At 44.5% G+C, this 25298-nt stretch overlaps 32 non-coding genes across 32 annotated transcripts; all 32 read left to right on the top strand.

Annotated features, from left to right (window-relative positions):
- Positions 1-648: 648 nt before the first annotated feature.
- Positions 649-721, top strand: trnam-cau (transfer RNA methionine (anticodon CAU)). Its single transcript has one exon. It is a non-coding gene; the product is annotated as a tRNA-Met (tRNA).
- An 878-nt stretch (positions 722-1599) lies between these two features.
- Positions 1600-1672, top strand: trnam-cau (transfer RNA methionine (anticodon CAU)). The gene has a single exon. It is a non-coding gene; the product is annotated as a tRNA-Met (tRNA).
- Positions 1673-2144: 472 nt separating this feature from the next.
- Positions 2145-2217, top strand: trnam-cau (transfer RNA methionine (anticodon CAU)). Its single transcript has one exon. It is a non-coding gene; the product is annotated as a tRNA-Met (tRNA).
- An 876-nt stretch (positions 2218-3093) lies between these two features.
- trnam-cau (transfer RNA methionine (anticodon CAU)) lies at positions 3094-3166 on the top strand. The gene has a single exon. It is a non-coding gene; the product is annotated as a tRNA-Met (tRNA).
- A 472-nt stretch (positions 3167-3638) lies between these two features.
- On the top strand, positions 3639-3711 carry trnam-cau (transfer RNA methionine (anticodon CAU)). Its single transcript has one exon. It is a non-coding gene; the product is annotated as a tRNA-Met (tRNA).
- Positions 3712-4792: 1081 nt separating this feature from the next.
- Positions 4793-4865, top strand: trnam-cau (transfer RNA methionine (anticodon CAU)). Its single transcript has one exon. It is a non-coding gene; the product is annotated as a tRNA-Met (tRNA).
- Positions 4866-5540: 675 nt separating this feature from the next.
- trnam-cau (transfer RNA methionine (anticodon CAU)) lies at positions 5541-5613 on the top strand. Its single transcript has one exon. It is a non-coding gene; the product is annotated as a tRNA-Met (tRNA).
- A 472-nt stretch (positions 5614-6085) lies between these two features.
- trnam-cau (transfer RNA methionine (anticodon CAU)) lies at positions 6086-6158 on the top strand. The gene has a single exon. It is a non-coding gene; the product is annotated as a tRNA-Met (tRNA).
- Positions 6159-7036: 878 nt separating this feature from the next.
- trnam-cau (transfer RNA methionine (anticodon CAU)) lies at positions 7037-7109 on the top strand. The gene has a single exon. It is a non-coding gene; the product is annotated as a tRNA-Met (tRNA).
- Positions 7110-7581: 472 nt separating this feature from the next.
- trnam-cau (transfer RNA methionine (anticodon CAU)) lies at positions 7582-7654 on the top strand. Its single transcript has one exon. It is a non-coding gene; the product is annotated as a tRNA-Met (tRNA).
- An 877-nt stretch (positions 7655-8531) lies between these two features.
- trnam-cau (transfer RNA methionine (anticodon CAU)) lies at positions 8532-8604 on the top strand. The gene has a single exon. It is a non-coding gene; the product is annotated as a tRNA-Met (tRNA).
- A 472-nt stretch (positions 8605-9076) lies between these two features.
- On the top strand, positions 9077-9149 carry trnam-cau (transfer RNA methionine (anticodon CAU)). The gene has a single exon. It is a non-coding gene; the product is annotated as a tRNA-Met (tRNA).
- An 878-nt stretch (positions 9150-10027) lies between these two features.
- Positions 10028-10100, top strand: trnam-cau (transfer RNA methionine (anticodon CAU)). Its single transcript has one exon. It is a non-coding gene; the product is annotated as a tRNA-Met (tRNA).
- Positions 10101-10978: 878 nt separating this feature from the next.
- Positions 10979-11051, top strand: trnam-cau (transfer RNA methionine (anticodon CAU)). The gene has a single exon. It is a non-coding gene; the product is annotated as a tRNA-Met (tRNA).
- A 472-nt stretch (positions 11052-11523) lies between these two features.
- On the top strand, positions 11524-11596 carry trnam-cau (transfer RNA methionine (anticodon CAU)). Its single transcript has one exon. It is a non-coding gene; the product is annotated as a tRNA-Met (tRNA).
- Positions 11597-12474: 878 nt separating this feature from the next.
- Positions 12475-12547, top strand: trnam-cau (transfer RNA methionine (anticodon CAU)). Its single transcript has one exon. It is a non-coding gene; the product is annotated as a tRNA-Met (tRNA).
- Positions 12548-13222: 675 nt separating this feature from the next.
- On the top strand, positions 13223-13295 carry trnam-cau (transfer RNA methionine (anticodon CAU)). Its single transcript has one exon. It is a non-coding gene; the product is annotated as a tRNA-Met (tRNA).
- Positions 13296-14173: 878 nt separating this feature from the next.
- trnam-cau (transfer RNA methionine (anticodon CAU)) lies at positions 14174-14246 on the top strand. Its single transcript has one exon. It is a non-coding gene; the product is annotated as a tRNA-Met (tRNA).
- A 472-nt stretch (positions 14247-14718) lies between these two features.
- On the top strand, positions 14719-14791 carry trnam-cau (transfer RNA methionine (anticodon CAU)). The gene has a single exon. It is a non-coding gene; the product is annotated as a tRNA-Met (tRNA).
- Positions 14792-15466: 675 nt separating this feature from the next.
- Positions 15467-15539, top strand: trnam-cau (transfer RNA methionine (anticodon CAU)). The gene has a single exon. It is a non-coding gene; the product is annotated as a tRNA-Met (tRNA).
- Positions 15540-16214: 675 nt separating this feature from the next.
- Positions 16215-16287, top strand: trnam-cau (transfer RNA methionine (anticodon CAU)). Its single transcript has one exon. It is a non-coding gene; the product is annotated as a tRNA-Met (tRNA).
- Positions 16288-16962: 675 nt separating this feature from the next.
- trnam-cau (transfer RNA methionine (anticodon CAU)) lies at positions 16963-17035 on the top strand. The gene has a single exon. It is a non-coding gene; the product is annotated as a tRNA-Met (tRNA).
- Positions 17036-17913: 878 nt separating this feature from the next.
- trnam-cau (transfer RNA methionine (anticodon CAU)) lies at positions 17914-17986 on the top strand. The gene has a single exon. It is a non-coding gene; the product is annotated as a tRNA-Met (tRNA).
- Positions 17987-18458: 472 nt separating this feature from the next.
- Positions 18459-18531, top strand: trnam-cau (transfer RNA methionine (anticodon CAU)). Its single transcript has one exon. It is a non-coding gene; the product is annotated as a tRNA-Met (tRNA).
- A 675-nt stretch (positions 18532-19206) lies between these two features.
- On the top strand, positions 19207-19279 carry trnam-cau (transfer RNA methionine (anticodon CAU)). The gene has a single exon. It is a non-coding gene; the product is annotated as a tRNA-Met (tRNA).
- Positions 19280-19955: 676 nt separating this feature from the next.
- On the top strand, positions 19956-20028 carry trnam-cau (transfer RNA methionine (anticodon CAU)). Its single transcript has one exon. It is a non-coding gene; the product is annotated as a tRNA-Met (tRNA).
- A 676-nt stretch (positions 20029-20704) lies between these two features.
- Positions 20705-20777, top strand: trnam-cau (transfer RNA methionine (anticodon CAU)). Its single transcript has one exon. It is a non-coding gene; the product is annotated as a tRNA-Met (tRNA).
- Positions 20778-21452: 675 nt separating this feature from the next.
- trnam-cau (transfer RNA methionine (anticodon CAU)) lies at positions 21453-21525 on the top strand. Its single transcript has one exon. It is a non-coding gene; the product is annotated as a tRNA-Met (tRNA).
- A 675-nt stretch (positions 21526-22200) lies between these two features.
- Positions 22201-22273, top strand: trnam-cau (transfer RNA methionine (anticodon CAU)). Its single transcript has one exon. It is a non-coding gene; the product is annotated as a tRNA-Met (tRNA).
- Positions 22274-22948: 675 nt separating this feature from the next.
- trnam-cau (transfer RNA methionine (anticodon CAU)) lies at positions 22949-23021 on the top strand. Its single transcript has one exon. It is a non-coding gene; the product is annotated as a tRNA-Met (tRNA).
- Positions 23022-24099: 1078 nt separating this feature from the next.
- trnam-cau (transfer RNA methionine (anticodon CAU)) lies at positions 24100-24172 on the top strand. Its single transcript has one exon. It is a non-coding gene; the product is annotated as a tRNA-Met (tRNA).
- A 674-nt stretch (positions 24173-24846) lies between these two features.
- On the top strand, positions 24847-24919 carry trnam-cau (transfer RNA methionine (anticodon CAU)). The gene has a single exon. It is a non-coding gene; the product is annotated as a tRNA-Met (tRNA).
- Positions 24920-25298: the final 379 nt, after the last annotated feature.

The raw sequence follows: 25298 nt of genomic DNA, 5'->3' as shown, positions 1-25298 counted from the left end.
ACCATCAAAAGAGGAGTGTAGGGTAGCATGGTACTGTTGGCTAAAACAACTTGTACAAGATGATAGCTCAAATGCTCTCTGAACCTCCATTTGTGTTGGAACCTTCAAAACACCTATTGGGGACGTTGAAGCTAGTTGTAATCTCCTGAATGGCTGTTTGACCAGGCTCCATCCTCTTTTCTATTTCACATTGACCAAAAACTACCATCAAAAGAGGAGTGTAGGGTAGCATGGTACTATTGGCTAAAACAACTTGTACAAGATGATAGCTCAAATGCTCTCTGAACCTCCATTTGTGTTGGAACCTTCAAAACACCTATTGGGGACGTTGAAGCTAATTGTAATCTCCTGAATGGCTGTTTGACCAGGCTCCATCCTCTTTTCTATTTCACATTGACCAAAAACGGCACCTATAGTGTAGTGTTTAGCTAGACGCTAAAATCTCTTGGAATAGTTAAACAACCTACTTTCAGTTATAGTGTGGTGTTTAGCAAGATGCTAGAAGCAAAGGGCATGGCATTACATGCCATGACATGGCACATGGCATATGCCACGTACCCGACGGGTATTCAACTACGTATACCAGGTAAAGGAGAGTCTTGGAAAGTCCATGTACCCCGAACAATCAATGCCTCGAGGTCTTTCATGGCCTCGTTGGCGCAGTAGGCAGCGCGTCAGTCTCATAATCTGAAGGTCGTGAGTTCGACCCTCACACGGGGCATGAGTTTTGTGCTCAGCCTTCCCTCAGACCATCAAAAGAGGAGTGTAGGGTAGCATGGTACTGTTGGCTAAAACAACTTGTACAAGATGATAGCTCAAATGCTCTCTGAACCTCCATTTGTGTTGGAACCTTCAAAACACCTATTGGGGACGTTGAAGCTAGTTGTAATCTCCTGAATGGCTTTTTGACCAGGCTCCATCCTCTTTTCTATTTCACATTGACCAAAAACTACCATCAAAAGAGGAGTGTAGGGTAGCATGGTACTGTTGGCTAAAACCACTTGTACAAGATGATAGCTCAAATGCTCTCTGAACCTCCATTTGTGTTGGAACCTTCAAAACACATATTGGGGACGTTGAAGCTAGTTGTAATCTCCTGAATGGCTGTTTGACCAGGCTCCATCCTCTTTTCTATTTCACATTGACCAAAAACTACCATCAAAAGAGGAGTGTAGGGTAGCATGGTACTATTGGCTAAAACAACTTGTACAAGATGATAGCTCAAATGCTCTCTGAACCTCCATTTGTGTTGGAACCTTCAAAACACCTATTGGGGACGTTGAAGCTAATTGTATTCTCCTGAATGGCTGTTTGACCAGGCTCCATCCTCTTTTCTATTTCACATTGACCAAAAACGGCACCTATAGTGTAGTGTTTAGCTAGACGCTAAAATCTCTTGGAATAGTTAAACAACCTACTTTCAGTTATAGTGTGGTGTTTAGCAAGATGCTAGAAGCAAAGGGCATGGCATTACATGCCATGACATGGCACATGGCATATGCCACGTACCCGACGGGTATTCAACTACGTATACCAGGTAAAGGAGAGTCTTGGAAAGTCCATGTACCCCGAACAATCAATGCCTCGAGGTCTTTCATGGCCTCGTTGGCGCAGTAGGCAGCGCGTCAGTCTCATAATCTGAAGGTCGTGAGTTCAACCCTCACACGGGGCATGAGTTTTGTGCTCAGCCTTCCCTCAGACCATCAGAAGAGGAGTGTAGGGTAGCATGGTACTGTTGGCTAAAACAACTTGTACAAGATGATAGCTCAAATGCTCTCTGAACCTCCATTTGTGTTGGAACCTTCAAAACACCTATTGGGGACGTTGAAGCTAGTTGTAATCTCCTGAATGGCTGTTTGACCAGGCTCCATCCTCTTTTCTATTTCACATTGACCAAAAACGGCACCTATAGTGTAGTGTTTAGCTAGACGCTAAAATCTCTTGGAATAGTTAAACAACCTACTTTCAGTTATAGTGTGGTGTTTAGCAAGATGCTAGAAGCAAAGGGCATGGCATTACATGCCATGACATGGCACATGGCACATGCCACGTACCCGACGGGTATTCAACTACGTATACCAGGTAAAGGAGAGTCTTGGAAAGTCCATGTACCCCGAACAATCAATGCCTCGAGGTCTTTCATGGCCTCGTTGGCGCAGTAGGCAGCGCGTCAGTCTCATAATCTGAAGGTCGTGAGTTCGACCCTCACACGGGGCATGAGTTTTGTGCTCAGCCTTCCCTCAGACCATCAAAAGAGGAGTGTAGGGTAGCATGGTACTGTTGGCTGAACAACTTGTACAAGATGATAGCTCAAATGCTCTCTGAACCTCCATTTGTGTTGGAACCTTCAAAACACCTATTGGGGACGTTGAAGCTAGTTGTAATCTCCTGAATGGCTTTTTGACCAGGCTCCATCCTCTTTTCTATTTCACATTGACCAAAAACTACCATCAAAAGAGGAGTGTAGGGTAGCATGGTACTGTTGGCTAAAACAACTTGTACAAGATGATAGCTCAAATGCTCTCTGAACCTCCATTTGTGTTGGAACCTTCAAAACACCTATTGGGGACGTTGAAGCTAGTTGTAATCTCCTGAATGGCTGTTTGACCAGGCTCCATCCTCTTTTCTATTTCACATTGACCAAAAACTACCATCAAAAGAGGAGTGTAGGGTAGCATGGTACTATTGGCTAAAACAACTTGTACAAGATGATAGCTCAAATGCTCTCTGAACCTCCATTTGTGTTGGAACCTTCAAAACACCTATTGGGGACGTTGAAGCTAATTGTAATCTCCTGAATGGCTGTTTGACCAGGCTCCATCCTCTTTTCTATTTCACATTGACCAAAAACGGCACCTATAGTGTAGTGTTTAGCTAGACGCTAAAATCTCTTGGAATAGTTAAACAACCTACTTTCAGTTATAGTGTGGTGTTTAGCAAGATGCTAGAAGCAAAGGGCATGGCATTACATGCCATGACATGGCACATGGCATATGCCACGTACCCGACAGTATTCAACTACGTATACCAGGTAAAGGAGAGTCTTGGAAAGTCCATGTACCCCGAACAATCAATGCCTCGAGGTCTTTCATGGCCTCGTTGGCGCAGTAGGCAGCGCGTCAGTCTCATAATCTGAAGGTCGTGAGTTCAACCCTCACACGGGGCATGAGTTTTGTGCTCAGCCTTCCCTCAGACCATCAGAAGAGGAGTGTAGGGTAGCATGGTACTGTTGGCTAAAACAACTTGTACAAGATGATAGCTCAAATGCTCTCTGAACCTCCATTTGTGTTGGAACCTTCAAAACACCTATTGGGGACGTTGAAGCTAGTTGTAATCTCCTGAATGGCTGTTTGACCAGGCTCCATCCTCTTTTCTATTTCACATTGACCAAAAACGGCACCTATAGTGTAGTGTTTAGCTAGACGCTAAAATCTCTTGGAATAGTTAAACAACCTACTTTCAGTTATAGTGTGGTGTTTAGCAAGATGCTAGAAGCAAAGGGCATGGCATTACATGCCATGACATGGCACATGGCACATGCCACGTACCCGACGGGTATTCAACTACGTATACCAGGTAAAGGAGAGTCTTGGAAAGTCCATGTACCCCGAACAATCAATGCCTCGAGGTCTTTCATGGCCTCGTTGGCGCAGTAGGCAGCGCGTCAGTCTCATAATCTGACGGTCGTGAGTTCGACCCTCACACGGGGCATGAGTTTTGTGCTCAGCCTTCCCTCAGACCATCAAAAGAGGAGTGTAGGGTAGCATGGTACTGTTGGCTAAAACAACTTGTACAAGATGATAGCTCAAATGCTCTCTGAACCTCCATTTGTGTTGGAACCTTCAAAACACCTATTGGGGACGTTGAAGCTAGTTGTAATCTCCTGAATGGCTTTTTGACCAGGCTCCATCCTCTTTTCTATTTCACATTGACCAAAAACTACCATCAAAAGAGGAGTGTAGGGTAGCATGGTACTGTTGGCTAAAACAACTTGTACAAGATGATAGCTCAAATGCTCTCTGAACCTCCATTTGTGTTGGAACCTTCAAAACACCTATTGGGGACGTTGAAGCTAGTTGTAATCTCCTGAATGGCTGTTTGACCAGGCTCCATCCTCTTTTCTATTTCACATTGACCAAAAACTACCATCAAAAGAGGAGTGTAGGGTAGCATGGTACTGTTGGCTAAAACAACTTGTACAAGATGATAGCTCAAATGCTCTCTGAACCTCCATTTGTGTTGGAACCTTCAAAACACCTATTGGGGACGTTGAAGCTAGTTGTAATCTCCTGAATGGCTGTTTGACCAGGCTCCATCCTCTTTTCTATTTCACATTGACCAAAAACTACCATCAAAAGAGGAGTGTAGGGTAGCATGGTACTATTGGCTAAAACAACTTGTACAAGATGATAGCTCAAATGCTCTCTGAACCTCCATTTGTGTTGGAACCTTCAAAACACCTATTGGGGACGTTGAAGCTAATTGTAATCTCCTGAATGGCTGTTTGACCAGGCTCCATCCTCTTTTCTATTTCACATTGACCAAAAACGGCACCTATAGTGTAGTGTTTAGCTAGACGCTAAAATCTCTTGGAATAGTTAAACAACCTACTTTCAGTTATAGTGTGGTGTTTAGCAAGATGCTAGAAGCAAAGGGCATGGCATTACATGCCATGACATGGCACATGGCATATGCCACATACCCGACGGGTATTCAACTACGTATACCAGGTAAAGGAGAGTCTTGGAAAGTCCATGTACCCCGAACAATCAATGCCTCGAGGTCTTTCATGGCCTCGTTGGCGCAGTAGGCAGCGCGTCAGTCTCATAATCTGAAGGTCGTGAGTTCGACCCTCACACGGGGCATGAGTTTTGTGCTCAGCCTTCCCTCAGACCATCAAAAGAGGAGTGTAGGGTAGCATGGTACTGTTGGCTAAAACAACTTGTACAAGATGATAGCTCAAATGCTCTCTGAACCTCCATTTGTGTTGGAACCTTCAAAACACCTATTGGGGACGTTGAAGCTAGTTGTAATCTCCTGAATGGCTGTTTGACCAGGCTCCATCCTCTTTTCTATTTCACATTGACCAAAAACTACCATCAAAAGAGGAGTGTAGGGTAGCATGGTACTATTGGCTAAAACAACTTCTACAAGATGATAGCTCAAATGCTCTCTGAACCTCCATTTGTGTTGGAACCTTCAAAACACCTATTGGGGACGTTGAAGCTAATTGTAATCTCCTGAATGGCTGTTTGACCAGGCTCCATCCTCTTTTCTATTTCACATTGACCAAAAACGGCACCTATAGTGTAGTGTTTAGCTAGACGCTAAAATCTCTTGGAATAGTTAAACAACCTACTTTCAGTTATAGTGTGGTGTTTAGCAAGATGCTAGAAGCAAAGGGCATGGCATTACATGCCATGACATGGCACATGGCATATGCCACGCACCCGACGGGTATTCAACTACGTATACCAGGTAAAGGAGAGTCTTGGAAAGTCCATGTACCCCGAACAATCAATGCCTCGAGGTCTTTCATGGCCTCGTTGGCGCAGTAGGCAGCGCGTCAGTCTCATAATCTGAAGGTCGTGAGTTCGACCCTCACACGGGGCATGAGTTTTGTGCTCAGCCTTCCCTCAGACCATCAAAAGAGGAGTGTAGGGTAGCATGGTACTGTTGGCTAAAACAACTTGTACAAGATGATAGCTCAAATGCTCTCTGAACCTCCATTTGTGTTGGAACCTTCAAAACACCTATTGGGGACGTTGAAGCTAGTTGTAATCTCCTGAATGGCTGTTTGACCAGGCTCCATCCTCTTTTCTATTTCACATTGACCAAAAACGGCACCTATAGTGTAGTGTTTAGCTAGACGCTAAAATCTCTTGGAATAGTTAAACAACCTACTTTCAGTTATAGTGTGGTGTTTAGCAAGATGCTAGAAGCAAAGGGCATGGCATTACATGCCATGACATGGCACATGGCACATGCCACGTACCCGACGGGTATTCAACTACGTATACCAGGTAAAGGAGAGTCTTGGAAAGTCCATGTACCCCGAACAATCAATGCCTCGAGGTCTTTCATGGCCTCGTTGGCGCAGTAGGCAGCGCGTCAGTCTCATAATCTGAAGGTCGTGTGTTCGACCCTCACACGGGGCATGAGTTTTGTGCTCAGCCTTCCCTCAGACCATCAAAAGAGGAGTGTAGGGTAGCATGGTACTGTTGGCTAAAACAACTTGTACAAGATGATACCTCAAATGCTCTCTGAACCTCCATTTGTGTTGGAACCTTCAAAACACCTATTGGGGACGTTGAAGCTAGTTGTAATCTCCTGAATGGCTGTTTGACCAGGCTCCATCCTCTTTTCTATTTCACATTGACCAAAAACTACCATCAAAAGAGGAGTGTAGGGTAGCATGGTACTGTTGGCTAAAACAACTTGTACAAGATGATAGCTCAAATGCTCTCTGAACCTCCATTTGTGTTGGAACCTTCAAAACACCTATTGGGGACGTTGAAGCTAGTTGTAATCTCCTGAATGGCTGTTTGACCAGGCTCCATCCTCTTTTCTATTTCACATTGACCAAAAACTACCATCAAAAGAGGAGTGTAGGGTAGCATGGTACTATTGGCTAAAACAACTTGTACAAGATGATAGCTCAAATGCTCTCTGAACCTCCCTTTGTGTTGGAACCTTCAAAACACCTATTGGGGACGTTGAAGCTAATTGTAATCTCCTGAATGGCTGTTTGACCAGGCTCCATCCTCTTTTCTATTTCACATTGACCAAAAACGGCACCTATAGTGTAGTGTTTAGCTAGACGCTAAAATCTCTTGGAATAGTTAAACAACCTACTTTCAGTTATAGTGTGGTGTTTAGCAAGATGCTAGAAGCAAAGGGCATGGCATTACATGCCATGACATGGCACATGGCATATGCCACGTACCCGACGGGTATTCAACTACGTATATCAGGTAAAGGAGAGTCTTGGAAAGTCCATGTACCCCGAACAATCAATGCCTCGAGGTCTTTCATGGCCTCGTTGGCGCAGTAGGCAGCGCGTCAGTCTCATAATCTGAAGGTCGTGAGTTCGACCCTCACACGGGGCATGAGTTTTGTGCTCAGCCTTCCCTCAGACCATCAAAAGAGGAGTGTAGGGTAGCATGGTACTGTTGGCTAAAACAACTTGTACAAGATGATAGCTCAAATGCTCTCTGAACCTCCATTTGTGTTGGAACCTTCAAAACACCTATTGGGGACGTTGAAGCTAGTTGTAATCTCCTGAATGGCTGTTTGACCAGGCTCCATCCTCTTTTCTATTTCACATTGACCAAAAACGGCACCTATAGTGTAGTGTTTAGCTAGACGCTAAAATCTCTTGGAATAGTTAAACAACCTACTTTCAGTTATAGTGTGGTGTTTAGCAAGATGCTAGAAGCAAAGGGCATGGCATTACATGCCATGACATGGCACATGGCACATGCCACGTACCCGACGGGTATTCAACTACGTATACCAGGTAAAGGAGAGTCTTGGAAAGTCCATGTACCCCGAACAATCAATGCCTCGAGGTCTTTCATGGCCTCGTTGGCGCAGTAGGCAGCGCGTCAGTCTCATAATCTGAAGGTCGTGAGTTCGACCCTCACACAGGGCATGAGTTTTGTGCTCAGCCTTCCCTCAGACCATCAAAAGAGGAGTGTAGGGTAGCATGGTACTGTTGGCTGAACAACTTGTACAAGATGATAGCTCAAATGCTCTCTGAACCTCCATTTGTGTTGGAACCTTCAAAACACCTATTGGGGACGTTGAAGCTAGTTGTAATCTCCTGAATGGCTTTTTGACCAGGCTCCATCCTCTTTTCTATTTCACATTGACCAAAAACTACCATCAAAAGAGGAGTGTAGGGTAGCATGGTACTGTTGGCTAAAACAACTTGTACAAGATGATAGCTCAAATGCTCTCTGAACCTCCATTTGTGTTGGAACCTTCAAAACACATATTGGGGACGTTGAAGCTAGTTGTAATCTCCTGAATGGCTGTTTGACCAGGCTCCATCCTCTTTTCTATTTCACATTGACCAAAAACTACCATCAAAAGAGGAGTGTAGGGTAGCATGGTACTATTGGCTAAAACAACTTGTACAAGATGATAGCTCAAATGCTCTCTGAACCTCCATTTGTGTTGGAACCTTCAAAACACCTATTGGGGACGTTGAAGCTAATTGTATTCTCCTGAATGGCTGTTTGACCAGGCTCCATCCTCTTTTCTATTTCACATTGACCAAAAACGGCACCTATAGTGTAGTGTTTAGCTAGACGCTAAAATCTCTTGGAATAGTTAAACAACCTACTTTCAGTTATAGTGTGGTGTTTAGCAAGATGCTAGAAGCAAAGGGCATGGCATTACATGCCATGACATGGCACATGGCATATGCCACGTACCCGACGGGTATTCAACTACGTATACCAGGTAAAGGAGAGTCTTGGAAAGTCCATGTACCCCGAACAATCAATGCCTCGAGGTCTTTCATGGCCTCGTTGGCGCAGTAGGCAGCGCGTCAGTCTCATAATCTGAAGGTCGTGAGTTCAACCCTCACACGGGGCATGAGTTTTGTGCTCAGCCTTCCCTCAGACCATCAGAAGAGGAGTGTAGGGTAGCATGGTACTGTTGGCTAAAACAACTTGTACAAGATGATAGCTCAAATGCTCTCTGAACCTCCATTTGTGTTGGAACCTTCAAAACACCTATTGGGGACGTTGAAGCTAGTTGTAATCTCCTGAATGGCTGTTTGACCAGGCTCCATCCTCTTTTCTATTTCACATTGACCAAAAACGGCACCTATAGTGTAGTGTTTAGCTAGACGCTAAAATCTCTTGGAATAGTTAAACAACCTACTTTCAGTTATAGTGTGGTGTTTAGCAAGATGCTAGAAGCAAAGGGCATGGCATTACATGCCATGACATGGCACATGGCACATGCCACGTACCCGACGGGTATTCAACTACGTATACCAGGTAAAGGAGAGTCTTGGAAAGTCCATGTACCCCGAACAATCAATGCCTCGAGGTCTTTCATGGCCTCGTTGGCGCAGTAGGCAGCGCGTCAGTCTCATAATCTGAAGGTCGTGAGTTCGACCCTCACACGGGGCATGAGTTTTGTGCTCAGCCTTCCCTCAGACCATCAAAAGAGGAGTGTAGGGTAGCATGGTACTGTTGGCTAAAACAACTTGTACAAGATGATAGCTCAAATGCTCTCTGAACCTCCATTTGTGTTGGAACCTTCAAAACACCTATTGGGGACGTTGAAGCTAGTTGTAATCTCCTGAATGGCTTTTTGACCAGGCTCCATCCTCTTTTCTATTTCACATTGACCAAAAACTACCATCAAAAGAGGAGTGTAGGGTAGCATGGTACTGTTGGCTAAAACAACTTGTACAAGATGATAGCTCAAATGCTCTCTGAACCTCCATTTGTGTTGGAACCTTCAAAACACCTATTGGGGACGTTGAAGCTAGTTGTAATCTCCTGAATGGCTGTTTGACCAGGCTCCATCCTCTTTTCTATTTCACATTGACCAAAAACTACCATCAAAAGAGGAGTGTAGGGTAGCATGGTACTATTGGCTAAAACAACTTGTACAAAATGATAGCTCAAATGCTCTCTGAACCTCCATTTGTGTTGGAACCTTCAAAACACCTATTGGGGACGTTGAAGCTAATTGTAATCTCCTGAATGGCTGTTTGACCAGGCTCCATCCTCTTTTCTATTTCACATTGACCAAAAACGGCACCTATAGTGTAGTGTTTAGCTAGACGCTAAAATCTCTTGGAATAGTTAAACAACCTACTTTCAGTTATAGTGTGGTGTTTAGCAAGATGCTAGAAGCAAAGGGCATGGCATTACATGCCATGACATGGCACATGGCATATGCCACGTACCCGACGGGTATTCAACTACGTATACCAGGTAAAGGAGAGTCTTGGAAAGTCCATGTACCCCGAACAATCAATGCCTCGAGGTCTTTCATGGCCTCGTTGTCGCAGTAGGCAGCGCGTCAGTCTCATAATCTGAAGGTCGTGAGTTCGACCCTCACACGGGGCATGAGTTTTGTGCTCAGCCTTCCCTCAGACCATCAAAAGAGGAGTGTAGGGTAGCATGGTACTGTTGGCTAAAACAACTTGTACAAGATGATAGCTCAAATGCTCTCTGAACCTCCATTTGTGTTGGAACCTTCAAAACACCTATTGGGGACGTTGAAGCTAGTTGTAATCTCCTGAATGGCTTTTTGACCAGGCTCCATCCTCTTTTCTATTTCACATTGACCAAAAACTACCATCAAAAGAGGAGTGTAGGGTAGCATGGTACTGTTGGCTAAAACAACTTGTACAAGATGATAGCTCAAATGCTCTCTGAACCTCCATTTGTGTTGGAACCTTCAAAACACATATTGGGGACGTTGAAGCTAGTTGTAATCTCCTGAATGGCTGTTTGACCAGGCTCCATCCTCTTTTCTATTTCACATTGACCAAAAACTACCATCAAAAGAGGAGTGTAGGGTAGCATGGTACTATTGGCTAAAACAACTTGTACAAGATGATAGCTCAAATGCTCTCTGAACCTCCATTTGTGTTGGAACCTTCAAAACACCTATTGGGGACGTTGAAGCTAATTGTAATCTCCTGAATGGCTGTTTGACCAGGCTCCATCCTCTTTTCTATTTCACATTGACCAAAAACGGCACCTATAGTGTAGTGTTTAGCTAGACGCTAAAATCTCTTGGAATAGTTAAACAACCTACTTTCAGTTATAGTGTGGTGTTTAGCAAGATGCTAGAAGCAAAGGGCATGGCATTACATGCCATGACATGGCACATGGCATATGCCACGTACCCGACGGGTATTCAACTACGTATACCAGGTAAAGGAGAGTCTTGGAAAGTCCATGTACCCCGAACAATCAATGCCTCGAGGTCTTTCATGGCCTCGTTGGCGCAGTAGGCAGCGCGTCAGTCTCATAATCTGAAGGTCGTGAGTTCAACCCTCACACGGGGCATGAGTTTTGTGCTCAGCCTTCCCTCAGACCATCAAAAGAGGAGTGTAGGGTAGCATGGTACTGTTGGCTAAAACAACTTGTACAAGATGATAGCTCAAATGCTCTCTGAACCTCCATTTGTGTTGGAACCTTCAAAACACCTATTGGGGACGTTGAAGCTAATTGTAATCTCCTGAATGGCTGTTTGACCAGGCTCCATCCTCTTTTCTATTTCACATTGACCAAAAACGGCACCTATAGTGTAGTGTTTAGCTAGACGCTAAAATCTCTTGGAATAGTTAAACAACCTACTTTCAGTTATAGTGTGGTGTCTAGCAAGATGCTAGAAGCAAAGGGCATGGCATTACATGCCATGACATGGCACATGGCATATGCCACGTACCCGACGGGTATTCAACTACGTATACCAGGTAAAGGAGAGTCTTGGAAAGTCCATGTACCCCGAACAATCAATGCCTAGAGGGCTTTCATGGCCTCGTTGGCGCAGTAGGCAGCGCGTCAGTCTCATAATCTGAAGGTCGTGAGTTCGACCCTCACACGGGGCATGAGTTTTGTGCTCAGCCTTCCCTCAGACCATCAAAAGAGGAGTGTAGGGTAGCATGGTACTGTTGGCTAAAACAACTTGTACAAGATGATAGCTCAAATGCTCTCTGAACCTCCATTTGTGTTGGAACCTTCAAAACACCTATTGGGGACGTTGAAGCTAGTTGTAATCTCCTGAATGGCTTTTTGACCAGGCTCCATCCTCTTTTCTATTTCACATTGACCAAAAACTACCATCAAAAGAGGAGTGTAGGGTAGCATGGTACTGTTGGCTAAAACAACTTGTACAAGATGATAGCTCAAATGCTCTCTGAACCTCCATTTGTGTTGGAACCTTCAAAACACATATTGGGGACGTTGAAGCTAGTTGTAATCTCCTGAATGGCTGTTTGACCAGGCTCCATCCTCTTTTCTATTTCACATTGACCAAAGACTACCATCAAAAGAGGAGTGTAGGGTAGCATGGTACTATTGGCTGAAACAACTTGTACAAGATGATAGCTCAAATGCTCTCTGAACCTCCATTTGTGTTGGAACCTTCAAAACACCTATTGGGGACGTTGAAGCTAATTGTAATCTCCTGAATGGCTGTTTGACCAGGCTCCATCCTCTTTTCTATTTCACATTGACCAAAAACGGCACCTATAGTGTAGTGTTTAGCTAGACGCTAAAATCTCTTGGAATAGTTAAACAACCTACTTTCAGTTATAGTGTGGTGTTTAGCAAGATGCTAGAAGCAAAGAGCATGGCATTACATGCCATGACATGGCACATGGCATATGCCACGTACCCGACGGGTATTCAACTACGTATACCAGGTAAAGGAGAGTCTTGGAAAGTCCATGTACCCCGAACAATCAATGCCTCGATGTCTTTCATGGCCTCGTTGGCGCAGTAGGCAGCGCGTCAGTCTCATAATCTGAAGGTCGTGAGTTCGACCCTCACACGGGGCATGAGTTTTGTGCTCAGCCGTCCCTCAGACCATCAAAAGAGGAGTGTAGGGTAGCATGGTACTGTTGGCTAAAACAACTTGTACAAGATGATAGCTCAAATGCTCTCTGAACCTCCATTTGTGTTGGAACCTTCAAAACACCTATTGGGGACGTTGAAGCTAGTTGTAATCTCCTGAATGGCTGTTTGACCAGGCTCCATCCTCTTTTCTATTTCACATTGACCAAAAACTACCATCAAAAGAGGAGTGTAGGGTAACATGGTACTGTTGGCTAAAACAACTTGTACAAGATGATAGCTCAAATGCTCTCTGAACCTCCATTTGTGTTGGAACCTTCAAAACACATATTGGGGACGTTGAAGCTAGTTGTAATCTCCTGAATGGCTGTTTGACCAGGCTCCATCCTCTTTTCTATTTCACATTGACCAAAAAACGGCACCTATAGTGTAGTGTTTAGCTAGACGCTAAAATCTCTTGGAATAGTTAAACAAAATACTTTCAGTTATAGTGTGGTGTTTAGCAAGATGCTAGAAGCAAAGGGCATGGCATTACATGCCATGACATGGCACATGGCATATGCCACGTACCCGACAGTATTCAACTACGTATACCAGGTAAAGGAGAGTCTTGGAAAGTCCATGTACCCCGAACAATCAATGCCTCGAGGTCTTTCATGGCCTCGTTGGCGCAGTAGGCAGCGCGTCAGTCTCATAATCTGAAGGTCGTGAGTTCGACCCTCACACGGGGCATGAGTTTTGTGCTCAGCCTTCCCTCAGACCATCAAAAGAGGAGTGTAGGGTAGCATGGTACTGTTGGCTAAAACAACTTGTACAAGATGATAGCTCAAATGCTCTCTGAACCTCCATTTGTGTTGGAACCTTCAAAACACCTATTGGGGACGTTGAAGCTAGTTGTAATCTCCTGAATGGCTGTTTGACCAGGCTCCATCCTCTTTTCTATTTCACATTGACCAAAAACTACCATCAAAAGAGGAGTGTAGGGTAGCATGGTACTGTTGGCTAAAACAACTTGTACAAGATGATAGCTCAAATGCTCTCTGAACCTCCATTTGTGTTGGAACCTTCAAAACACATATTGGGGACGTTGAAGCTAGTTGTAATCTCCTGAATGGCTGTTTGACCAGGCTCCATCCTCTTTTCTATTTCACATTGACCAAAAACTACCATCAAAAGAGGAGTGTAGGGTAGCATGGTACTATTGGCTAAAACAACTTGTACAAGATGATAGCTCAAATGCTCTCTGAACCTCCATTTGTGTTGGAACCTTCAAAACACCTATTGGGGACGTTGAAGCTAATTGTATTCTCCTGAATGGCTGTTTGACCAGGCTCCATCCTCTTTTCTATTTCACATTGACCAAAAACGGCACCTATAGTGTAGTGTTTAGCTAGACGCTAAAATCTCTTGGAATAGTTAAACAACCTACTTTCAGTTATAGTGTGGTGTTTAGCAAGATGCTAGAAGCAAAGGGCATGGCATTACATGCCATGACATGGCACATGGCATATGCCACGTACCCGACGGGTATTCAACTACGTATACCAGGTAAAGGAGAGTCTTGGAAAGTCCATGTACCCCGAACAATCAATGCCTCGAGGTCTTTCATGGCCTCGTTGGCGCAGTAGGCAGCGCGTCAGTCTCATAATCTGAAGGTCGTGAGTTCAACCCTCACACGGGGCATGAGTTTTGTGCTCAGCCTTCCCTCAGACCATCAGAAGAGGAGTGTAGGGTAGCATGGTACTGTTGGCTAAAACAACTTGTACAAGATGATAGCTCAAATGCTCTCTGAACCTCCATTTGTGTTGGAACCTTCAAAACACCTATTGGGGACGTTGAAGCTAGTTGTAATCTCCTGAATGGCTGTTTGACCAGGCTCCATCCTCTTTTCTATTTCACATTGACCAAAAACGGCACCTATAGTGTAGTGTTTAGCTAGACGCTAAAATCTCTTGGAATAGTTAAACAACCTACTTTCAGTTATAGTGTGGTGTCTAGCAAGATGCTAGAAGCAAAGGGCATGGCATTACATGCCATGACATGGCACATGGCATATGCCACGTACCCGACGGGTATTCAACTACGTATACCAGGTAAAGGAGAGTCTTGGAAAGTCCATGTACCCCGAACAATCAATGCCTAGAGGACTTTCATGGCCTCGTTGGCGCAGTAGGCAGCGCGTCAGTCTCATAATCTGAAGGTCGTGAGTTCGACCCTCACACGGGGCATGAGTTTTGTGCTCAGCCTTCCCTCAGACCATCAAAAGAGGAGTGTAGGGTAGCATGGTACTGTTGGCTAAAACAACTTGTACAAGATGATAGCTCAAATGCTCTCTGAACCTCCATTTGTGTTGGAACCTTCAAAACACATATTGGGGACGTTGAAGCTAGTTGTAATCTCCTGAATGGCTGTTGGACCAGGCTCCATCCTCTTTTCTATTTCACATTGACCAAAAACTACCATCAAAAGAGGAGTGTAGGGTAGCATGGTACTATTGGCTAAAACAACTTGTACAAGATGATAGCTCAAATGCTCTCTGAACCTCCATTTGTGTTGGAACCTTCAAAACACCTATTGGGGACGTTGAAGCTAATTGTAATCTCCTGAATGGCTGTTTGACCAGGCTCCATCCTCTTTTCTATTTCACATTGACCAAAAACGGCACCTATAGTGTAGTGTTTAGCTAGACGCTAAAATCTCTTGGAATAGTTAAACAACCTACTTTCAGTTATAGTGTGGTGTTTAGCAAGATGCTAGAAGCAAAGAGCATGGCATTACATGCCATGACATGGCACATGGCATATGCCACGTACCCGACGGGTATTCAACTACGTATACCAGGTAAAGGAGAGTCTTGGAAAGTCCATGTACCCCGAACAATCAATGCCTCGATGTCTTTCATGGCCTCGTTGGCGCAGTAGGCAGCGCGTCAGTCTCATAATCTGAAGGTCGTGAGTTTGACCCTCACACGGGGCATGAGTTTTGTGCTCAGCCGTCCCTCAGACCATCAAAAGAGGAGTGTAGGGTAGCATGGTACTGTTGGCTAAAACAACTTGTACAAGATGATAGCTCAAATGCTCTCTGAACCTCCATTTGTGTTGGAACCTTCAAAACACCTATTGGGGACGTTGAAGCTAGTTGTAATCTCCTGAATGGCTGTTTGACCAGGCTCCATCCTCTTTTCTATTTCACATTGACCAAAAACTACCATCAAAAGAGGAGTGTAGGGTAACATGGTACTGTTGGCTAAAACAACTTGTACAAGATGATAGCTCAAATGCTCTCTGAACCTCCATTTGTGTTGGAACCTTCAAAACACATATTGGGGACGTTGAAGCTAGTTGTAATCTCCTGAATGGCTGTTTGACCAGGCTCCATCCTCTTTTCTATTTCACATTGACCAAAAACGGCACCTATAGTGTAGTGTTTAGCTAGACGCTAAAATCTCTTGGAATAGTTAAACAACCTACTTTCAGTTATAGTGTGGTGTTTAGCAAGATGCTAGAAGCAAAGAGCATGGCATTACATGCCATGACATGGCACATGGCATATGCCACGTACCCGACGGGTATTCAACTACGTATACCAGGTAAAGGAGAGTCTTGGAAAGTCCATGTACCCCGAACAATCAATGCCTCGATGTCTTTCATGGCCTCGTTGGCGCAGTAGGCAGCGCGTCAGTCTCATAATCTGAAGGTCGTGAGTTCGACCCTCACACGGGGCATGAGTTTTGTGCTCAGCCGTCCCTCAGACCATCAAAAGAGGAGTGTAGGGTAGCATGGTACTGTTGGCTAAAACAACTTGTACAAGATGATAGCTCAAATGCTCTCTGAACCTCCATTTGTGTTGGAACCTTCAAAACACCTATTGGGGACGTTGAAGCTAGTTGTAATCTCCTGAATGGCTGTTTGACCAGGCTCCATCCTCTTTTCTATTTCACATTGACCAAAAACTACCATCAAAAGAGGAGTGTAGGGTAACATGGTACTGTTGGCTAAAACAACTTGTACAAGATGATAGCTCAAATGCTCTCTGAACCTCCATTTGTGTTGGAACCTTCAAAACACATATTGGGGACGTTGAAGCTAGTTGTAATCTCCTGAATGGCTGTTTGACCAGGCTCCATCCTCTTTTCTATTTCACATTGACCAAAAAACGGCACCTATAGTGTAGTGTTTAGCTAGACGCTAAAATCTCTTGGAATAGTTAAACAAAATACTTTCAGTTATAGTGTGGTGTTTAGCAAGATGCTAGAAGCAAAGGGCATGGCATTACATGCCATGACATGGCACATGGCATATGCCACGTACCCGACAGTATTCAACTACGTATACCAGGTAAAGGAGAGTCTTGGAAAGTCCATGTACCCCGAACAATCAATGCCTCGAGGTCTTTCATGGCCTCGTTGGCGCAGTAGGCAGCGCGTCAGTCTCATAATCTGAAGGTCGTGAGTTCGACCCTCACACGGGGCATGAGTTTTGTGCTCAGCCTTCCCTCAGACCATCAAAAGAGGAGTGTAGGGTAGCATGGTACTGTTGGCTAAAACAACTTGTACAAGATGATAGCTCAAATGCTCTCTGAACCTCCATTTGTGTTGGAACCTTCAAAACACCTATTGGGGACGTTGAAGCTAGTTGTAATCTCCTGAATGGCTGTTTGACCAGGCTCCATCCTCTTTTCTATTTCACATTGACCAAAAACTACCATCAAAAGAGGAGTGTAGGGTAGCATGGTACTGTTGGCTAAAACAACTTGTACAAGATGATAGCTCAAATGCTCTCTGAACCTCCATTTGTGTTGGAACCTTCAAAACACATATTGGGGACGTTGAAGCTAGTTGTAATCTCCTGAATGGCTGTTTGACCAGGCTCCATCCTCTTTTCTATTTCACATTGACCAAAAACTACCATCAAAAGAGGAGTGTAGGGTAGCATGGTACTATTGGCTAAAACAACTTGTACAAGATGATAGCTCAAATGCTCTCTGAACCTCCATTTGTGTTGGAACCTTCAAAACACCTATTGGGGACGTTGAAGCTAATTGTATTCTCCTGAATGGCTGTTTGACCAGGCTCCATCCTCTTTTCTATTTCACATTGACCAAAAACGGCACCTATAGTGTAGTGTTTAGCTAGACGCTAAAATCTCTTGGAATAGTTAAACAACCTACTTTCAGTTATAGTGTGGTGTTTAGCAAGATGCTAGAAGCAAAGGGCATGGCATTACATGCCATGACATGGCACATGGCATATGCCACGTACCCGACGGGTATTCAACTACGTATACCAGGTAAAGGAGAGTCTTGGAAAGTCCATGTACCCCGAACAATCAATGCCTCGAGGTCTTTCATGGCCTCGTTGGCGCAGTAGGCAGCGCGTCAGTCTCATAATCTGAAGGTCGTGAGTTCAACCCTCACACGGGGCATGAGTTTTGTGCTCAGCCTTCCCTCAGACCATCAGAAGAGGAGTGTAGGGTAGCATGGTACTGTTGGCTAAAACAACTTGTACAAGATGATAGCTCAAATGCTCTCTGAACCTCCATTTGTGTTGGAACCTTCAAAACACCTATTGGGGACGTTGAAGCTAGTTGTAATCTCCTGAATGGCTGTTTGACCAGGCTCCATCCTCTTTTCTATTTCACATTGACCAAAAACGGCACCTATAGTGTAGTGTTTAGCTAGACGCTAAAATCTCTTGGAATAGTTAAACAACCTACTTTCAGTTATAGTGTGGTGTCTAGCAAGATGCTAGAAGCAAAGGGCATGGCATTACATGCCATGACATGGCACATGGCATATGCCACGTACCCGACGGGTATTCAACTACGTATACCAGGTAAAGGAGAGTCTTGGAAAGTCCATGTACCCCGAACAATCAATGCCTAGAGGACTTTCATGGCCTCGTTGGCGCAGTAGGCAGCGCGTCAGTCTCATAATCTGAAGGTCGTGAGTTCGACCCTCACACGGGGCATGAGTTTTGTGCTCAGCCTTCCCTCAGACCATCAAAAGAGGAGTGTAGGGTAGCATGGTACTGTTGGCTAAAACAACTTGTACAAGATGATAGCTCAAATGCTCTCTGAACCTCCATTTGTGTTGGAACCTTCAAAACACATATTGGGGACGTTGAAGCTAGTTGTAATCTCCTGAATGGCTGTTGGACCAGGCTCCATCCTCTTTTCTATTTCACATTGACCAAAAACTACCATCAAAAGAGGAGTGTAGGGTAGCATGGTACTATTGGCTAAAACAACTTGTACAAGATGATAGCTCAAATGCTCTCTGAACCTCCATTTGTGTTGGAACCTTCAAAACACCTATTGGGGACGTTGAAGCTAATTGTAATCTCCTGAATGGCTGTTTGACCAGGCTCCATCCTCTTTTCTATTTCACATTGACCAAAAACGGCACCTATAGTGTAGTGTTTAGCTAGACGCTAAAATCTCTTGGAATAGTTAAACAACCTACTTTCAGTTATAGTGTGGTGTTTAGCAAGATGCTAGAAGCAAAGAGCATGGCATTACATGCCATGACATGGCACATGGCATATGCCACGTACCCGACGGGTATTCAACTACGTATACCAGGTAAAGGAGAGTCTTGGAAAGTCCATGTACCCCGAACAATCAATGCCTCGATGTCTTTCATGGCCTCGTTGGCGCAGTAGGCAGCGCGTCAGTCTCATAATCTGAAGGTCGTGAGTTTGACCCTCACACGGGGCATGAGTTTTGTGCTCAGCCGTCCCTCAGACCATCAAAAGAGGAGTGTAGGGTAGCATGGTACTGTTGGCTAAAACAACTTGTACAAGATGATAGCTCAAATGCTCTCTGAACCTCCATTTGTGTTGGAACCTTCAAAACACCTATTGGGGACGTTGAAGCTAGTTGTAATCTCCTGAATGGCTGTTTGACCAGGCTCCATCCTCTTTTCTATTTCACATTGACCAAAAACTACCATCAAAAGAGGAGTGTAGGGTAACATGGTACTGTTGGCTAAAACAACTTGTACAAGATGATAGCTCAAATGCTCTCTGAACCTCCATTTGTGTTGGAACCTTCAAAACACATATTGGGGACGTTGAAGCTAGTTGTAATCTCCTGAATGGCTGTTTGACCAGGCTCCATCCTCTTTTCTATTTCACATTGACCAAAAAACGGCACCTATAGTGTAGTGTTTAGCTAGACGCTAAAATCTCTTGGAATAGTTAAACAACCTACTTTCAGTTATAGTGTGGTGTTTAGCAAGATGCTAGAAGCAAAGGGCATGGCATTACATGCCATGACATGGCACATGGCATATGCCACGTACCCGACGGGTATTCAACTACGTATACCAGGTAAAGGAGAGTCTTGGAAAGTCCATGTACCCCGAACAATCAATGCCTCGAGGTCTTTCATGGCCTCGTTGGCGCAGTAGGCAGCGCGTCAGTCTCATAATCTGAAGGTCCTGAGTTCGACCCTCACACGGGGCATGAGTTTTGTGCTCAGCCTTCCCTCAGACCATCAAAAGAGGAGTGTAGGGTAGCATGGTACTGTTGGCTAAAACAACTTGTACAAGATGATAGCTCAAATGCTCTCTGAACCTCCATTTGTGTTGGAACCTTCAAAACACCTATTGGGGACGTTGAAGCTAGTTGTAATCTCCTGAATGGCTGTTTGACCAGGCTCCATCCTCTTTTCTATTTCACATTGACCAAAAACTACCATCAAAAGAGGAGTGTAGGGTAACATGGTACTGTTGGCTAAAACAACTTGTACAAGATGATAGCTCAAATGCTCTCTGAACCTCCATTTGTGTTGGAACCTTCAAAACACATATTGGGGACGTTGAAGCTAGTTGTAATCTCCTGAATGGCTGTTTGACCAGGCTCCATCCTCTTTTCTATTTCACATTGACCAAAAAACGGCACCTATAGTGTAGTGTTTAGCTAGACGCTAAAATCTCTTGGAATAGTTAAACAACCTACTTTCAGTTATAGTGTGGTGTTTAGCAAGATGCTAGAAGCAAAGGGCATGGCATTACATGCCATGACATGGCACATGGCATATGCCACGTACCCGACGGGTATTCAACTACGTATACCAGGTAAAGGAGAGTCTTGGAAAGTCCCTGTACCCCGAACAATCAATGCCTCGAGGTCTTTCATGGCCTCGTTGGCGCAGTAGGCAGCGCGTCAGTCTCATAATCTGAAGGTCGTGAGTTCGACCCTCACACGGGGCATGAGTTTTGTGCTCAGCCTTCCCTCAGACCATCAAAAGAGGAGTGTAGGGTAGCATGGTACTGTTGGCTAAAACAACTTGTACAAGATGATAGCTCAAATGCTCTCTGAACCTCCATTTGTGTTGGAACCTTCAAAACACCTATTGGGGACGTTGAAGCTAGTTGTAATCTCCTGAATGGCTGTTTGACCAGGATCCATCCTCTTTTCTATTTCACATTGACCAAAAACTACCATCAAAAGAGGAGTGTAGGGTAGCATGGTACTGTCGGCTAAAACAACTTGTACAAGATGATAGCTCAAATGCTCTCTGAACCTCCATTTGTGTTGGAACCTTCAAAACACCTATTGGGGACGTTGAAGCTTGTTGTAATCTCCTGAATGGCTGTTTGATCAGGCACCATCCTCTTTTCTATTTCACATTGACCAAAAACAGCCCCTATAGTGTAGTGTTTAGCTAGACGCTAAAATCTCTTGGAATAGTTAAACAACCTACTTTCAGTTGTAGTGTGGTGATTTGCAAGATGCTAGGAGCAAAGGGCATGGCATTACATGCCATGACATGGCACATGGCATATGCCACGTACCAGACGGGTATTCAACTACGTATACCAGGTAAAGGAGAGTCTTGGAAAGTCCATGTACCCCGAACAATCAATGCCTAGAGGTCTTTCATGGCCTCGTTGGCGCAGTAGGCAGCGCGTCAGTCTCATAATCTGAAGGTCGTGAGTTCGACCCTCACACGGGGCATGAGTTTTGTGCTCAGCCTTCCCTCAGACCATCAAAAGAGGAGTGTAGGGTAGCATGGTACTGTTGGCTAAAACAACTTGTACAAGATGATAGCTCAAATGCTCTCTGAACCTCCATTTGTGTTGGAACCTTCAAAACACCTATTGGGGACGTTGAAGCTAGTTGTAATCTCCTGAATGGCTGTTTGACCAGGATCCATCCTCTTTTCTATTTCACATTGACCAAAAACTACCATCAAAAGAGGAGTGTAGGGTAGCATGGTACTGTTGGCTAAAACAACTTGTACAAGATGATAGCTCAAATGCTCTCTGAACCTCCATTTGTGTTGGAACCTTCAAAACACCTATTGGGGACGTTGAAGCTATTTGTAATCTCCTGAATGGCTGTTTGACCAGGCTCCATCCTCTTTTCTATTTCACATTGACCAAAAACGGCACCTATAGTGTAGTGTTTAGCTAGACGCTAAAATCTCTTGGAATAGTTAAACAACCTACTTTCAGTTATAGTGTGGTGTTTAGCAAGATGCTAGAAGCAAAGGGCATAGCATTACATGCCATGACATGGCACATGGCATATGCCACATACCCGACGGGTATTCAACTACGTATACCAGGTAAAGGAGAGTCTTGGAAAGTCCATGTACCCCGAACAATGAATGCCTCGCGGTCTTTCATGGCCTCGTTGGTGCAGTAGGCAGCGCGTCAGTCTCATAATCTGAAGGTCGTGAGTTCGACCCTCACACGGGGCATGAGTTTTGTGCTCAGCCTTCCCTCAGACCATCAAAAGAGGAGTGTAGGGTAGCATGGTACTGTTGGCTAAAACAACTTGTACAAGATGATAGCTCAAATGCTCTCTGAACCTCCATTTGTGTTGGAACCTTCAAAACACCTATTGGGGACGTTGAAGCTAGTTGTAATCTCCTGAATGGCTGTTTGACCAGGCTCCATTCTCTTTTCTGTTTCACATTGACCAAAAACTACCATCAAAAGAGGAGTGTAGGGTAGCATGGTACTGTTGGCTAAAACAACTTGTACAAGATGATAGCTCAAATGCTCTCTGAACCTCCATTTGTGTTGGAACCTTCAAAACACCTATTGGGGACGTTGAAGTTAGTTGTAATCTCCTGAATGGCTGTTTGATCAGGCTCCATCCTCTTTTCTATTTCACATTGACCAAAAACGGCACCTATAGTGTAGTGTTTAGCTAGACGCTAAAGTCTCTTGGAATAGTTAAACAACCTACTTTCAGTTATAGTGTGGTGTTTAGCAAGATGCTAGAAGCAAAGGGCATGGCATTACATGCCATGACATGGCACATGGCACATGCCACGTACCCGACGGGTATTCAACTACGTATACCAGGTAAAGGAGAGTCTTGGAAAGTCCATGTACCCCGAACAATCAATGCCTAGAGGTCTTTCATGGCCTCGTTGGCGCAGTAGGCAGCGCGTCAGTCTCATAATCTGAAGGTCGTGAGTTCGACCCTCACACGGGGCATGAGTTTTGTGCTCAGCCTTCCCTCAGACCATCAAAAGAGGAGTGTAGGGTAGCATGGTACTGTTGGCTAAAACAACTTGTACAAGATGATAGCTCAAATGCTCTCTGAACCTCCATTTGTGTTGGAACCTTCAAAACACCTATTGGGGACGTTGAAGCTAGTTGTAATCTCCTGAATGGCTGTTTGACCAGGATCCATCCTCTTTTCTATTTCACATTGACCAAAAACTAACATCAAAAGAGGATTGTAGTTTACCCTGGTACTGTTGGCTAAACAACTTGTACAGGATGATACCTCAAATGCTCTCTGGACCTCCATTTGTTTTGGAACCTTCAAAACACCTATTGGGGATGTTGAAGCTAGTTGTAATCTCCTAAATGGCTGTTTGACCAAGCTCCATCCTCTTTTCTATTTCACATTGACCAAAAACTACCATCAAAAGAGGAGTGTAATGTAGCCTGGTACTGTTGGCTAAAAAACTTGTACAAGATGATACCTCAGCTGCTCTCTGGACCTCCATTTGTGTTGGGACCTTCAAAACACCTATTGGGGATGTTGAAGCTAGTTGTAATCTCCTGAATGGCTTTTTGACCAAGCTCCATCCTCTTTTCTATTTCACATTGACCAAAAACTAACATCAAAAGAGGATTGTAGTTTAGCCTGGTACTGTTGGCTAAACAACTTGTACAGGATGATACCTCAGATGCTCTCTGGACCTCCATTTGTGTTGGGACCTTCAAAACACCTATTGGGGACGTTGAAGCTAGTTGTAATCTCCTGAATGGCTGTTTGACCAGGATCCATCCTCTTTTCTATTTCACATTGACCAAAAACGGCACCTATAGTGTAGTGTTTAGCTAGACGCTAAAATCTCTTGGAATAGTTAAACAACCTACTTTCAGTTATAGTGTGGTGTTTAGCAAGATGCTAGAAGCAAAGGGCATGGCATCACATGCCATGACATGGCACATGGCATATGCCACGTACCCGACGGGTATTCAACTACGTATACCAGGTAAAGGAGAGTCTTGGAAAGTCCATGTACCCCGAACAATCAATGCCTCGAGGTCTTTCATGGCCTCGTTGGCGCAGTAGGTAGCGCGTCAGTCTCATAATCTGAAGGTCGTGAGTTCGACCCTCACACGGGGCATGAATTTTGTGCTCAGCCTTCCCTCAGACCATCAAAAGAGGAGTGTAGGGTAGCCTGGTACTGTTGGCTAAAAAACTTGTACAAGATGATACCTCAGCTGCTCTCTGGACCTCCATTTGTGTTGGAACCTTCAAAACCCCTATTGGGGACGTTGAAGCTAGTTGTAATCTCCTGAATGGCTGTTTGACCAGGCTCCATCCTCTTTTCTATTTCACATTGACCAAAAACTACCATCAAAAGAGGAGTGTAGGGTAGCATGGTACTATTGGCTAAAACAACTTGTACAAGATGATAGCTCAAATGCTCTCTGAACCTCCATTTGTGTTGGAACCTTCAAAACACATATTGGGGACGTTGAAGCTAATTGTAATCTCCTGAATGGCTGTTTGACCAGGCTCCATCCTCTTTTCTATTTCACATTGACCAAAAACGGCACCTATAGTGTAGTGTTTAGCTAGACGCTAAAATCTCTTGGAATAGTTAAACAACCTACTTTCAGTTATAGTGTGGTGTTTAGCAAGATGCTAGAAGCAAAGGGCATGGCATCACATGCCATGACAGGGCACATGGCATATGCCACGTACCCGACGGGTATTCAACTACGTATACCAGGTAAAGGAGAGTCTTGGAAAGTCCATGTACCCCGAACAATCAATGCCTCGAGGTCTTTCATGGCCTCGTTGGCGCAGTAGGCAGCGCGTCAGTCTCATAATCTGAAGGTCGTGAGTTCGACCCTCACACGGGGCATGAGTTTTGTGCTCAGCCTTCCCTCAGACCATCAAAAGAGGAGTGTAGGGTAGCATGGTACTGTTGGCTAAAACAACTTGTACAAGATGATAGCTCAAATTCACTCTTAATAGAAGGTAATAATCATCTGACACATGGCTCATATCTGACTTCACATAACATTTGTTTTTTTATTTAGACAAATGTTCTTTTCAGGTTAACATCTGGGATGTTGGGGATGAAGTCGTCCTCCCTTCCTCCGCCTGACTCTTTTATTGTTCAGGTATCCGTGGCCCCAAACGACACCAAACGTTGCTTTGGGATCGTGGAGTGGGATTCTCTGCTCCAGAAGTGGCATGGTAGGAGTTTTTACGTGGCCGTCTACGCTGTCCAGCACCTC

Source organism: Cololabis saira, chromosome 1 (assembly GCF_033807715.1).
Source record: "Cololabis saira isolate AMF1-May2022 chromosome 1, fColSai1.1, whole genome shotgun sequence".
NCBI lineage: Eukaryota > Metazoa > Chordata > Actinopteri > Beloniformes > Belonidae > Cololabis > Cololabis saira.
This window is presented reverse-complemented; position numbering and strand designations above follow the sequence as displayed.